Genomic DNA, 12780 nt, shown 5'->3' with positions numbered 1-12780 from the left:
CAGGGGCTCTCCTGGTTTCATGGACTGCTTATTAAGTCATGTTTCAATTAGTGCATCATTTCATATTCCCTGGTGTCTCATGCAAATGCAAAATGTTTAAGTTAAGGAGATTATGTTTTTAAGAACTCCAAATTGCATTTGAGCATAAATTCCAGGAAGCTGACTCACCTTCAGAACAAAAAAGGATTTTTTAAGAAGAGGGTCCTGCAGTTAGGTATCTAGGGTCAGAATGACTGCATTTTGTCCCTCTTTCCTGAGAGTGTTTGGAAGTGGCTCTGAGGCCCAGATGCATAGCTCAGTTTGTGAAAAATTCAACTATGGGCTTGGAGTGTGCTCGGATTTAGAAGCAATATGTTTTTGTCTTTTTCCATTATTCTTTGTTGTGCTAGTTAGATGAACCTTTGTATAGCCACAGAATCTAAGTCAAGCCATGTGTGAAACAGGGACCTCGTAAATACTTTATCAAATTGACTTTTTGTTTGACTTACTTCTGCTTGCAAGTTTCTGTTCTTAAGGTTTTATCTACTCAACATCTGTTGGTATATTTGCTGAAAACTATAAAAAAGCATACTATTTCAAGACAAATAAGAAGCTTAATATTTAAAGCAATAAAAATATGTTCAATACTTCATGATTGACATGACAGTGCATAGAGAAATATTAGTATGACCTTACTAGAATTTGTTTAGCTATTGATTTAAACAAGTGAAAAACAGAGACATGCGGTGGGAAAGATTTTCTCCTGCATCCACACGCAATATATGTACACATAATATATGATGTAGTCTTATAAATCTGAAAAGTACACACTATGCTAATGCTCAATTTTATGATTTCCTTAAAAAATAATTATACCCTGCTGCTAAGGGCAGAAAGATACTAAAATCAGTTTTCTATGCTTTCCTAGTTATGGGATGCAAACCAGCATGCCCACGTACCCAATAGTTACCATATATTAGAGAACAGGCCCATAGCTTTCGGATACTAGATAACACACACGCGCGCGCGCACACACACACACACACGCACATAATCTTTTTCCTTTTAAAAACAATGACAACAACCAAGTAGCATTATTATTGATATTTCAACTTGTCAACCACTGGAATACTTTGTTTATTAAAAACAAATCACTTTTTCATAAAACAAGTGATGTACTTTTGCTACTGTGAGTAATCTAGGGATCTGCTTTACTTTTCTTATAGGGAAAAAAATCTTTATTTAAATTCCTGAGTCACCTCTGCAAATAGGCTAAATAACAACAAAAAACCCCTCATCATATTAATAGCATCATATAATTTTCTTGGTGAATTTTATTGTCATTACAACAGTGAATTTTAGTGTAATATGTTAAAGAACATCTTGAATAAAATTGAACCTTCCTCCTACCAAACAAATATTTCCTGATCAGAATTAATTGCTTTATATTTTTCTAATTAATCAAGAAAAATAGTTTAGAAACACCAAACAAGATACATACATCACACTTATTCTTTTAACACTGATACTCTCTACTGAGTAAGATTTAGACAAAGAGGACATCTCTTTCATTAAGGGTGCAGAGAGACACTGAGTGTGATAATAATGTGGTGAATTTTAATATTACACAATTTTGAAAGAAAGAGGTAAGTTACTGTGTTTTGTACCAAAACATGCTATTCATTAACAAACTATTTATAACATGATAAATTTTTTTTCCAAACTGGTGCAGTGAGAGTAACTATTTGTCAGGGTTAATTACCAAGAGCAGAATCCAGTGAGCTGGTTTCAGCAGAACAAGATTTATTACAGGGTGTGAAATGGCTTGCTGAATCTTGGGGAGGGCTCAAGAAGCAGACTTTAGATTGAGCTTCCAGGAACACCTATAAGAGCCATGCTCCTGAACTGGGCTGCCAAGGGAGTTGCCGATGTTGCCCTGACCATGTTTAACTGGGAAGCTGCAATGGAACCACCCAGCTCCATGCTGCCTCTGATCCAGTTTCCCCTGGCAAAATGGATGCCTCCTGTCACTTATTCCCCATTTACTTCAGAACCAAATTCTAGTCCTGCATGAATACATCTGATGGCAGAACGTAACATCTGGAAAGCTAACTGCGAGGGAGTCTGAGAAGTTCAGCTTTTAACTTTCTAGCCTTTGTAGCACACAAAGACGCATTAGGAGGAGATTGGAAAAGAGATTCAGCAAAGCAATTTACATGATATGCCATAGAAAAGAACAGTAACATATAGAGAACAGTAGCACAAAGGAATGCATAAGTTAAATAACTATTAAAAGCTTAAATCATGGCAGATGTAGTTCTTTAGTTTTATAATTTCATATTCAGGATATTGATTCCTATTCACAATTCTCTTTGTTCTTGCATAGAAGTTCAAGTCCCCAATACTTTTTTTGATATTTGAAGTTTCCCAAAGCTGACTTTTCCATAACCTTTCAACATATTTACCCTCATGACTCATTAACACCAATCCTTTGTTTCACTCCCCTACACCTACAATATACAGCCATACTTCCATACTCACCCAGTAATGTCTACTTTGGAATTTTCTCTTCCTTTCTTTTTCTGGAGTCATTTAATTCTTATCCAGCTCTCAAAGGTCAACACAAATTTTATTTTTTCAGTGCAGACCTTGTCAGCCTCCATTTCACAAAATAGTCTTTGTGTTTTTTTAAAGCATAAAATGATTGGGAAGTGATGTTTTTAATATTTGTTTTGTAGATGATTAATCGAAGTATAAGTGACTTAAAATAAACTGCACATATTTTAAATGTACATTTTAATGTTTTGATATATGGTTACACCATTGAAATCAAAATTTCCTCCTGCCCTTTTTTCCATTATTTTTTACTGTGGTAAAATAACACATAAGACTTACTGTCATAACCCTTTTGTGTGTACAATTCAGTCTTATTAGATACATTCATATTGTCGTATAACAACGATACTTTCTTAACTGTCCTTGTAATAGCACCAGCTCTCTATATGCCACAAGTTATCCTGCTTTCTGTATTGGCACGATAGACTTCTTGGTCATTTGACTCTGGCTGTCTGGATAAAAATCAGGCATTCATAGAATCACAGAAAGGCTGAAGACTAGGCTAGAAAGTGAATGAAAAACAAGGGTTAGGCAACTTACGCCACAGAAAATATCAAAGTGGAGGAACAGTCCTTCCCATGTTCTCCCTGTGCTTCAGGGAAGTTTGAACTCCAGGAATCTCTGTATTGTTAAGTCCCTTGTTCAGGATTTGAAGTCCCATGTGTGAGGCTGTGTTTTTGATTGGAGAGCCCAAGTCAAGCATACAGTTGCTGGCAGGACAGGGGCAGGGAGGGGGGGACTGTTCTGCTTCCATGGGCTTCCATGGTGGGAGGGGTCCCTACCTTAAAGACTACACACAATAAGGGATTCCCCAGATGGGGGTTTTATCAACTGTTTATGCATCTCCCAACTCTCTAATGTGATTCTAAGGCCTTGCCTTGTGTATCTCTCATTTTCCTATAATTGGAAAATTTCTAAATATATTGCAGTTGTCCATATACATTTAAAAAATAAATTTAAATAGCAAGGTATTACTCTTACATTTCTCAGAGGTTATGTTCAACTGATACTCACTAGTTCATTTGGTATAAATAAATTAAAAAATATATAAATAAATGGGTGAATGGGGCAGTAAACCCAAGATTGCTGAATGTCTACTTCTATGTCCAATCTCATTTATGAGCATATTTGATTCATGCCAAATGGTTTTGAACAGGACCAAATATCAAGGACCTTTTGCCATGAACCAAATGTCTCCATGGGTGTTTTGGACAGGACCAAAATGTCCTGCAAATAGCAAGGACCTTTGGGCTTGGACCAAAATTCTTATGGACATTTTGAACAGGACCAAATATCAAGGACCTTTTGGCATGGACCAAATGTCTTAACGGATGTTTTGGATAGGACCAAATGTCTGCTAACCAAGTGTGTGCTATCTGTGAATATGGATACTTTTATTTCTTCCTTTCCAGTTTGCATGTCTTTTATTTCTTTTTCTTGCCTAATTGCTCTGCTAGAATTTCCAGGACTATGTTGAATAGAAATGGTGAAAGCAGCCATCCTTGTCCTGTCCTTGATCTCAAGGAAACACTTTCCATCTTTCACCATTGAGTGTGATGTTAGCTACACAAATTTTTTGCAGTTTAGAATATTCCATCCACTTTTACCCCTGCTGCCACTTTTTGAGTATTTTTAAAATTTTTTTATTTTTTAAAATTTTCTATTATTGCTTTTTAAAAACTCAAGCTAGTCACATGTTAGTTCTCTGTTCTGTCCTTTCCCAAACTATCATATTCATTTCTATCATTTTCGTCTCTGTGTCCATATCCTCTTTATGCTAGGGGAGCTTTCTTAATTTTGTTCTACACATTACTGATCCCATTTTTTTAATTATTGGTTCAGTTCTGTTCTTTCTCCAGTATGAATTTTTATTTTGTCATTGCACTTTAATTTCCTTGTATTCAATCCATATTGTCCATATTGTCTTTTTTCTTGGCTTGTTCTCTTATTATGATCTTCTGTCTCTTTTCCATAAAGGCCACATCTTTTCACATTTCATTTTACATTTACATTACAAGTACAAAAAACCAACGTGTGTTTACATACATTGACATACATGAGAATGTCAAGCAATTTTATAAAATTTTGTCTTGAGTACTAAAATACAGCTTTCTATTTCCCTCTGTATCCCTTTTTATATTCAGAGCTGTTTTTAAATATATGTGTATAATTTTTTACTAATACTGGTCTTTCCTATTTAACTTTAAACTTAATGCAGAAGGCCCATGTCTAATTTATTTTCCATTCTATATCCAGTGCCTCACACAGTGCTTATTATGTAGAACAGGTTCAAAAAATATTTGTTGAACACATGAGTAAATAAATGGTTTTAGAATTATCTCTATCTTTCCCTTATTCATTATGTTTCTCAGAGACGTCAGGTTGAACTTGTACATGTATTTGTTTATCAATATGAAAAGATCTAGCTACACTTAAGATTTTAAACACAGATAGGCCTGGACCTCCTCTTGTCTATGTGAATAGTAGTTGAATGTTTTTTTCAGAGCTGAAGTCAGAAGGTAAGTTGGCATTCTATTCCAATTTCTAGCAGAAAATTTCCCTATACGATTCTGCCCTCATTAGAGTGCCTTCTTATCCCTCTTCCATTTGATCTTAACACCCTGTACTAATGGAATGTACTTAAAAACTACAAATTCCAGCATGCACTGCTACTTGGCTTTAGCTTGCACGCATCCCAAGATGCTACTTGCCACTACCCATCCTTTTAGATGGTCTGTAAGCGGATGTGGTGTGCAAATGTGGGGGGTAGTGATGGGGACGAGTTTCTGTGTGTATGCATGTATAAAATATTTTTCTAGCTAACTAAAAATGAAACACCTTAAACTTGTATAATAAGGAAATTAACACATGGTATCCAGACTGCTACAAATTGTGAATGTCTAAATTAGAGAATAATCAATATACCCCCCTTTTAAAAAGTAGTCTGTATTTACTGAGATGAAATCTAGATTGTTAAAAAAAAATCAGGACAGTTATATTCCTTTCATAGTTTTTTCACCCTAATTTTGATATTAGGTGTTTTTTATTCAGTCTCAATTTTCAGCTGTGGTGTGGGATTTGGTGGTTTTTTTCCTGTATATTTTAGTAGGAAGTAGGAAAACTTGAATGGGTGACTCTTTTCTAGATGTCATTCTAAATTGAAGATTCCTGAATTCTGTTTTCAAATTGATAGCTGGGTACTACCTGAAAGAATAGTAAATTCACAGTCTTCCAAATCTTTTTTACAAACAAAATGTGGTGTTATCACCAGATAATGATCAATGAGGTAACTGGAGCCTCTCAGGAATTAAAGTGTGAAACCATGGGCCAGAATATAAGTGAAAAATGGTAAATATTCTTCATACTGAGTCTGGTTAACTGTTAACAAGACACCATTCTACCAAAAGTTCCTAAAGGGTCTCTGCTAATTATGGACCAGTATATCTCACTCTCCTAATGGAAAGCCAGTAACATCTGTAGTTAAAGGTAGGTTTTCTGAACAAATATCTTTGAAATTGATTATCTTTCCATCAGTGGCTTTATGGCTACAGCACAGGATATGGTTCCCTACCTTAAATCAAGTTTGGTCAAGGCATTAAAGAACTATTCCTCTGCCATTCCTGGTGTCTGCCATGGTCGCAATCTATCCTGCCCCCAACCAGCACTGGATGACATACCTAATACCACAGGATGGCCCTTGATTTCTAACCATTGTCATTATTTATTTTGAGGCAGAAAGCAGCTATAGTTGCTCTGTATGACTTTATTGGAACTTTAAATGTTTCTTTCTCAGTATCAGTGTTTGAAGTTTGGGAGAAATGTCTTACTGCTATGATAAAATGCATTTATGAATTTCAACTTGGCATGAGGATGGAAGAGATGATCTAGCGTGTTGAATCATATTAAAATTTTAATTTAAGATCCCTTAGTTTGGGCTACATTAATCTGTATAATCTTGAAGTAGAATTTTGTTAAAATGTGTTGCGGTATAGGTGGTGATTGAACATGTGGAACAAAAAGCTCCTCACCTCCAAGACAGGATCTCATTTTCTTGGAGGAAGAGCTACTTTTCATTTTCCTCAACTCAACATGCTTAGGGGACCAGGAGATATGGTCAGCTAGTACTAAGTGTCGATGGAAATGCTCTTGGAGCTTATGACCACTACCAGATCCCTGTGGGATATAGAGATGGATATGAAGATGAGTCAACTAATATTGAACTCTTTCCCAGTGAAAAGCGAATAACGGTGTGATACTGATCAGGTTGTTGGTTAGTCTGAAAGGGTGACTGTTTGATAGTTATTTACATGTTTGCATGCCCAGCTCTGAATGGGAGAATATGATCTCTACTAGGCATCATTGTGCACAACCCATGTGGGGCTGAGTTGCATACACAATGCTTGCTCAGAAATCAGGCAGGGTCAGGGTCAAGAGTAACCGTGAATGCCACCATTTTACAAACGAAGTAAGAGAGGCAGAAACTAGCTGAGAAATTCCTTAGGGTACATCACAAATTAGGGACAGACTAAGAATGAAATTCACAAGCACTGAGGTTCCAGTCTGTTGCTTAGTCACCGAATCTTTCCTCTATTCAGCCTTCAGTCATGGTTCTCCCTTTAGATTGAACGACAGATTTACTTATGAAAGTTGGTGCATATAGTGTGACGGGGAATGAGCAGGAACAAGAGTCCAAGGGACGTTTCTAAATGTAGCCATTGTGGACGTGGGCAAATTGAGGCAGTAAATATTTTATTCATTACTTCAGATGTATCTTTCATTTTAAAGAGGATACGTACTTTGCAAAAAATTGTCATTATAGTAAAGCAAGAAAGAACAATTAAAAAATAATTGTCCAATTATCCAAAAAAAATCATTTTACTGAATTTCTTTCTTTGAACACACATATACAATTTTTATTATATGTATTATATTCTAATTTTATCAATCTTTATGTTTGAAATTTTTTAAAAGTAATTATAATAATTATTGTGAAGATAGGAATTTAATGGTTAGAATTCTAAAGGACTGGCTACTACTCTGAAGCTGAACATACAAAATATGACAGAAATTCAGGGTTTGCCATGCAGTTCTATAGAGATATAATAAATATTTGTTGAATAAATGAACATGTATATATGTAGGTAGATAATGCTTTATATTATTTATATTACATACATATATATATATATATATTTTTTTTTTTTTTTGCGGTACACGGGCCTCTCACTGTTGTGGCCTCTCCCGTTGCGGAGCACAGGCTCCGGACGCGCAGGCTCAGCGGCCACGGCTCACGGGCCCAGCCGCTCTGCAGCACGTGGGATCTTCCCGGACCGGGGCACGAACCCGCGTCCCCTGCATCGGCAGGCGGACTCTCAACCACTGCGCCACCAGGGAAGCCCTATTACTTATATTTATATGTGTGAACACCCATAATTGGCTCAATTGGCTAGGAAGAGACCAGAAATAAACACCAAAGTCTTCAATGGGATTTCTTTATCTCATAATACTATGTAATAATAATGACCGTTTATTATGTACCTACTGTTGTACATAATACCATACATATGTAAATTCTCTTTACACCAACAACCAAGAAAGAGGTACACAATTATCTCAGTTTTGCAGATGAAGCTTAGAGAATTGAAGTTATTTGCACAGGTTCACACAGCTAGTAAATTGCTGAATTTGAACCAATTTATATTTAATTCCAAAGTCCTTCCATTTTTAATCAGGGCAAGGGGGTAATAACAAACTTCAGTTTCTGAATATCTATAGTTTCACCAAAGATTAGATGCTACTAAAAGACTAATAAATGAGGTTTATTAGTAGTCTCCTACTAGCCAAACTCAGTGACCTATTATAATAAATTCTATAAATTTATTCTTCTATAAATACATGGCATAAATATCTTTTATGGAAAGAAAATTCTTCCTTTAAAATTATCAATAAAATAAAGGTGTAGTGTTCTGAATGTTGTACGTTGGAAATTTACCCTCTACTAAACTATTCTGGTCTACCTATCACTTTAAAAAAACAGTTTTGAGGTATACTTGAAACACAATAAACTGCATATTTTAACAGTGTACAATTTGGTAAGTTTGACATATGCATATGCATGTGAAGCCATCACCACATGTCCATCACCCCACTGCCTTCATTTTTTTTTTTTTTTTTTTTTTTTTTTTGGTATACAGGCCTCTCACCGCCGCGGCCTCTCCCGTGGCGGAGCACAGGCTCCGGACGCGCAGGCGCAGCGGCCATGGCTCACGGGCCCAGCCGCTCCGCAGCATGTGGGATCCTCCCGGACCCGGGCACGAACACGTGTCCCCTGCGTCGGCAGGCGGACTCTCAACCACTGCGCTACTAGGGAAGCCCTGCCTTCATGTTTTTATGTGAAGCCCCCTCTCATCCTTTCCCCTCTTCCTCCTGCCCACTAGGCAACCACTGATTTATTTTCTGTCACTATAGATTAGATGATTTTGTAGTTTCCAGAGTTTTATATAAATGGAATTATATAGTGTATATTTTTTTGGTCTGGATTCTTTATCATAATTATTTAAATTTCATCCTTTGTTGTGTGTATCAAAAATCCATTTCTTTTTATTGTTGAGTAGTATTCCATGGTATGTATTTACCACAATTTGTTTATTCATTCTCCGTTGATAGATATTTAGGTAGCTTTTAATGTTTGGCTATTACAAATAAAGCTGCTATGAACATTCATGTACAATTTGCTGTGTGGACATACGCTTTCTTTTCTCTCAGGAAAATACCTAGGAGTGGAATGGCTGGATCATATTGTAGTGTACATTTAACTATTTGAGAAATTACCAAACTGTTTAACAAAGTTGTACCATTTTACATTTCCACGAGTAGTGCATGAGAGTCCCAGTTCCTTATATTCTCCTCTACCCATGGAAAGGTCAGTGTTTTAATCTTTTTTTTTTTTTTTTTTTTTTTGCATTATGCGGGCCTCTCACTGTTGTGGCCTCTCCCGTTGCGGAGCACAGGCTCCGGACGCGCAGGCGCAGCGGCCATGGCTCACGGGCCCAGCCGCTCCGCGGCACGTGGGATCTTCCCGGACCGGGGCACGAACCCGCGTCCCCTGCATCGGCAGGTGGACTCTCAACCACTGCGCCACCAGCGAAGCCCGGTCAGTCTTTTAATTTGAGCCATTCTGATCTATCTACCATTTTAAAATGATATTAACAAGTTAAACAATCATTTTTTTTTGGTGGTGTACATTTTCAAACTAGGATAATATTAGGCTAAAAATGTCAAAAGGATAAAGCCTTCTTTGATCACATTATATAATATTGTCCATTTTTAAAATATTTGATGATGTTATGAACATTTTTATTTCAGGGTTTTCCATTTAATAAGTCCTAGGTTAGAGAAAATGTTATTTATGGGTTTTGTTTCTGGCTTTCCCAAAGTTTTATAACTTTCATAGGTAAGTCATGTATATTTTTGTTACTCTAGTTTTAGTTATTTTGAAAGTTTTTTGTTACTGTGAATATCATTTTAAAAATAATATTTTATATATATTTTCTATATTTTAAAAATATTTTGATTGTTCATAGGAACAATGTCTTAGTTTTATTCAACCTCTTTGATAAACTTTTTAACAGTCGGTTTATCTATAGATTCATTTATATTTTCTATATGTAGGCAATCATTTTGTTTGAAATGACATTTTTTCATCTTTTCCAATTGTATACCTCTTATTTTCTTTTAATATTGTATAGCACTGAAATTAAATGCTTTTTCAAACCGACAGATTATTAAGGTTCTATTCCTAGTGTTCATTTTGGACCAAACAGGCAAATGGTATGGTGCCCTTTGAAGACATGAATTCTAGTCTGTGCAATTTATTATCTGTGTAAACTCAAGCAAGTAATTTGTTTAACTGAGTCTCAGTTTCCTCATCTGAGAATAGGGATAATAAAAATATTTGCGAACAATTTACTGGGATGATGTGAAGAACAAGTGAAATAAAATATGTGAAAGCAATTTTTAAGCTGTAAACTGACATGCAGAGATTAAATTATATGCCCTTTATGGAGGAGCTATTGCATCTGTTTCTTAGGAGTTGTTTCAAGGGAGCTATTTTATCCTTAAGTAACTTTATAAATAGTCATTAGCTTGTTAAGAACTTCTCTTTTTACTCAGCGATTGGTTCAGAGCCAACTAGAAGAAAAGTTAGCATGACAAATTAGTATAAATAATGAGAAAATCGTAACAGTTTGGCGTTTCAGCAAAAAGGTAAAGATCTGAGAAAAAGCAAACCAAACTAATAAAGGTATCATATGTGGGGATGCTTTTGAGAGTAAGGCATTGTCTTTGTTTAGAAATTAGATCATAGAAAAACCTGCAATATGAAGTATGGTCACTCTAAATGACATAATTTGAACACAATAATCATCATTACAGTTATATTTTGGTAGTCTGTAGGAGTTCTACTCATTGGTAGATGACAAATTTTAAAGTAGTTTTCCTTTTTTATACAGAAAAATTTATATGAGAATTATGTATAGCCACATACTCTAGCTAAATGTACCAGTTAATACTGAATGACTCATAAAACGGGTCATCAAGAAATTGTTCTGATCTTTGAAGTAAGACTTGCATTCTGATCAATGAACATTCACTCTTGCTGATCAAAGGCAAACCAGTTATCAAAAGAAGAAAAACTGGGTCAAAAGGTGAAAAACAAATGGGGAATAAACTAAAAGAAAGTACCTTTCAGTCCTAGATCACTAGTTAATCATGAGTTTTTTAAAAAAAACATATTTAAACGTTTTAGTCATTGTAAGATACCCTGGATTATACTAGTTTTCACCAGTTTAGATACGTGAACAGAATCTATGGTGATCTGTATATCAGACAATGATTTTTAAATGTGACAAATGGAAGGCATATTTTTCAATAGTGGAAGAGAGGTAATTTTGCCACTCTGAATCTACCCAGAATTTATAAATTAGGGTATTTTCCAATTGCTATTATATGTTCCTGTAACATGGATGAAGTAACTGAACACTAACTTTAAAATTATGTCCACAAATCTAATGCCATGGTAGATACGGTTCAAGCAAGTAGCACAGAGTTCCAACTTTGAGGACAAGAAATCCTAAGTTTTTCCTGAGTTTGAGCTACTTCTGGCTTATTCAAAGTGGATACATAGAAGTGTGTTGTGGGAGGAGAAGAGGAGAAAGGAGTATTGGGAAGGTGTCCTCACAGGGAAATCATTGATCACAGAGAAGGGTATGTCTGCCAGCTGCGTTGTCTTGAGTCTGAGCTATGGAGAATGGTGTGTCATCATGGGTTGGATGTTGACTCTTTTTTTTTTTTTTTTTTTTCGGTACGCGGGCCTCTCACTGTTGTGGCCTCTCCCATTGCGGAGCACAGGCTCCGGACATGCAGGCTCAGCAGCCATGGCTCACGGGCCCAGCCGCTCCGCGGCACGTGGGATCTTCCCGGACCGGGGCACGAACCCGTGTCCCCTGCATCGGCAGGCGGACTCTCAACCACTGCGCCACCAAGGAAGCCCGGATGTTGACTCTTAAGGGTTATAGATTAATAGGTAGATTGGAGCTAGTTGCTGAAGAATGTTATTTTAGGAGAATCTCAAACAAAGCATCTCTATAAGCAAACTATGGAATTTTGTATATCTTCAACCTTTTCTATTATTTCTTCCAATTTTTTGTAACCTGAGTTTTCTCAGTCTTTCATCTACCCTATTTCTACCATTAATTGGCTTCCATTGCCATCTCTCACTACTTTGATGATGTCAGCACAGAGTTCTCCATTTTCTTCTCTATTCTGCATTCTCATCTCTATCTCTTTGTTTGATTCATAAAACTATGGATTCATATTTCCTGAATCACTTCAATTTTGCTGAATTAAATCCTCAGTTCACTTCAGCCATGTATCAACCACGATCCTGTCTTAGATCATGCCAACATTTTGAACGTCTGAATATATTAGAGTAACAAATCCCCTCATCATAATTTCATTGATTTCATATCTTTCACTCCTTCACTTCTACTACCATCCTATACCCTCTTAAAGAGTTCATCCCCCTCCTTATGACTTTTGATTCTTTGATTTCTTAGTTGTCTTGATGTTTCCTGCTCTATGCATTAGCTTATACCATTCTTTCTGTCCAGAATACTATCCACCTAT

Source organism: Kogia breviceps, chromosome 5 (assembly GCF_026419965.1).
Source record: "Kogia breviceps isolate mKogBre1 chromosome 5, mKogBre1 haplotype 1, whole genome shotgun sequence".
Taxonomy (NCBI): Eukaryota; Metazoa; Chordata; class Mammalia; order Artiodactyla; family Physeteridae; genus Kogia; species Kogia breviceps.
This window is presented reverse-complemented; position numbering follows the sequence as displayed.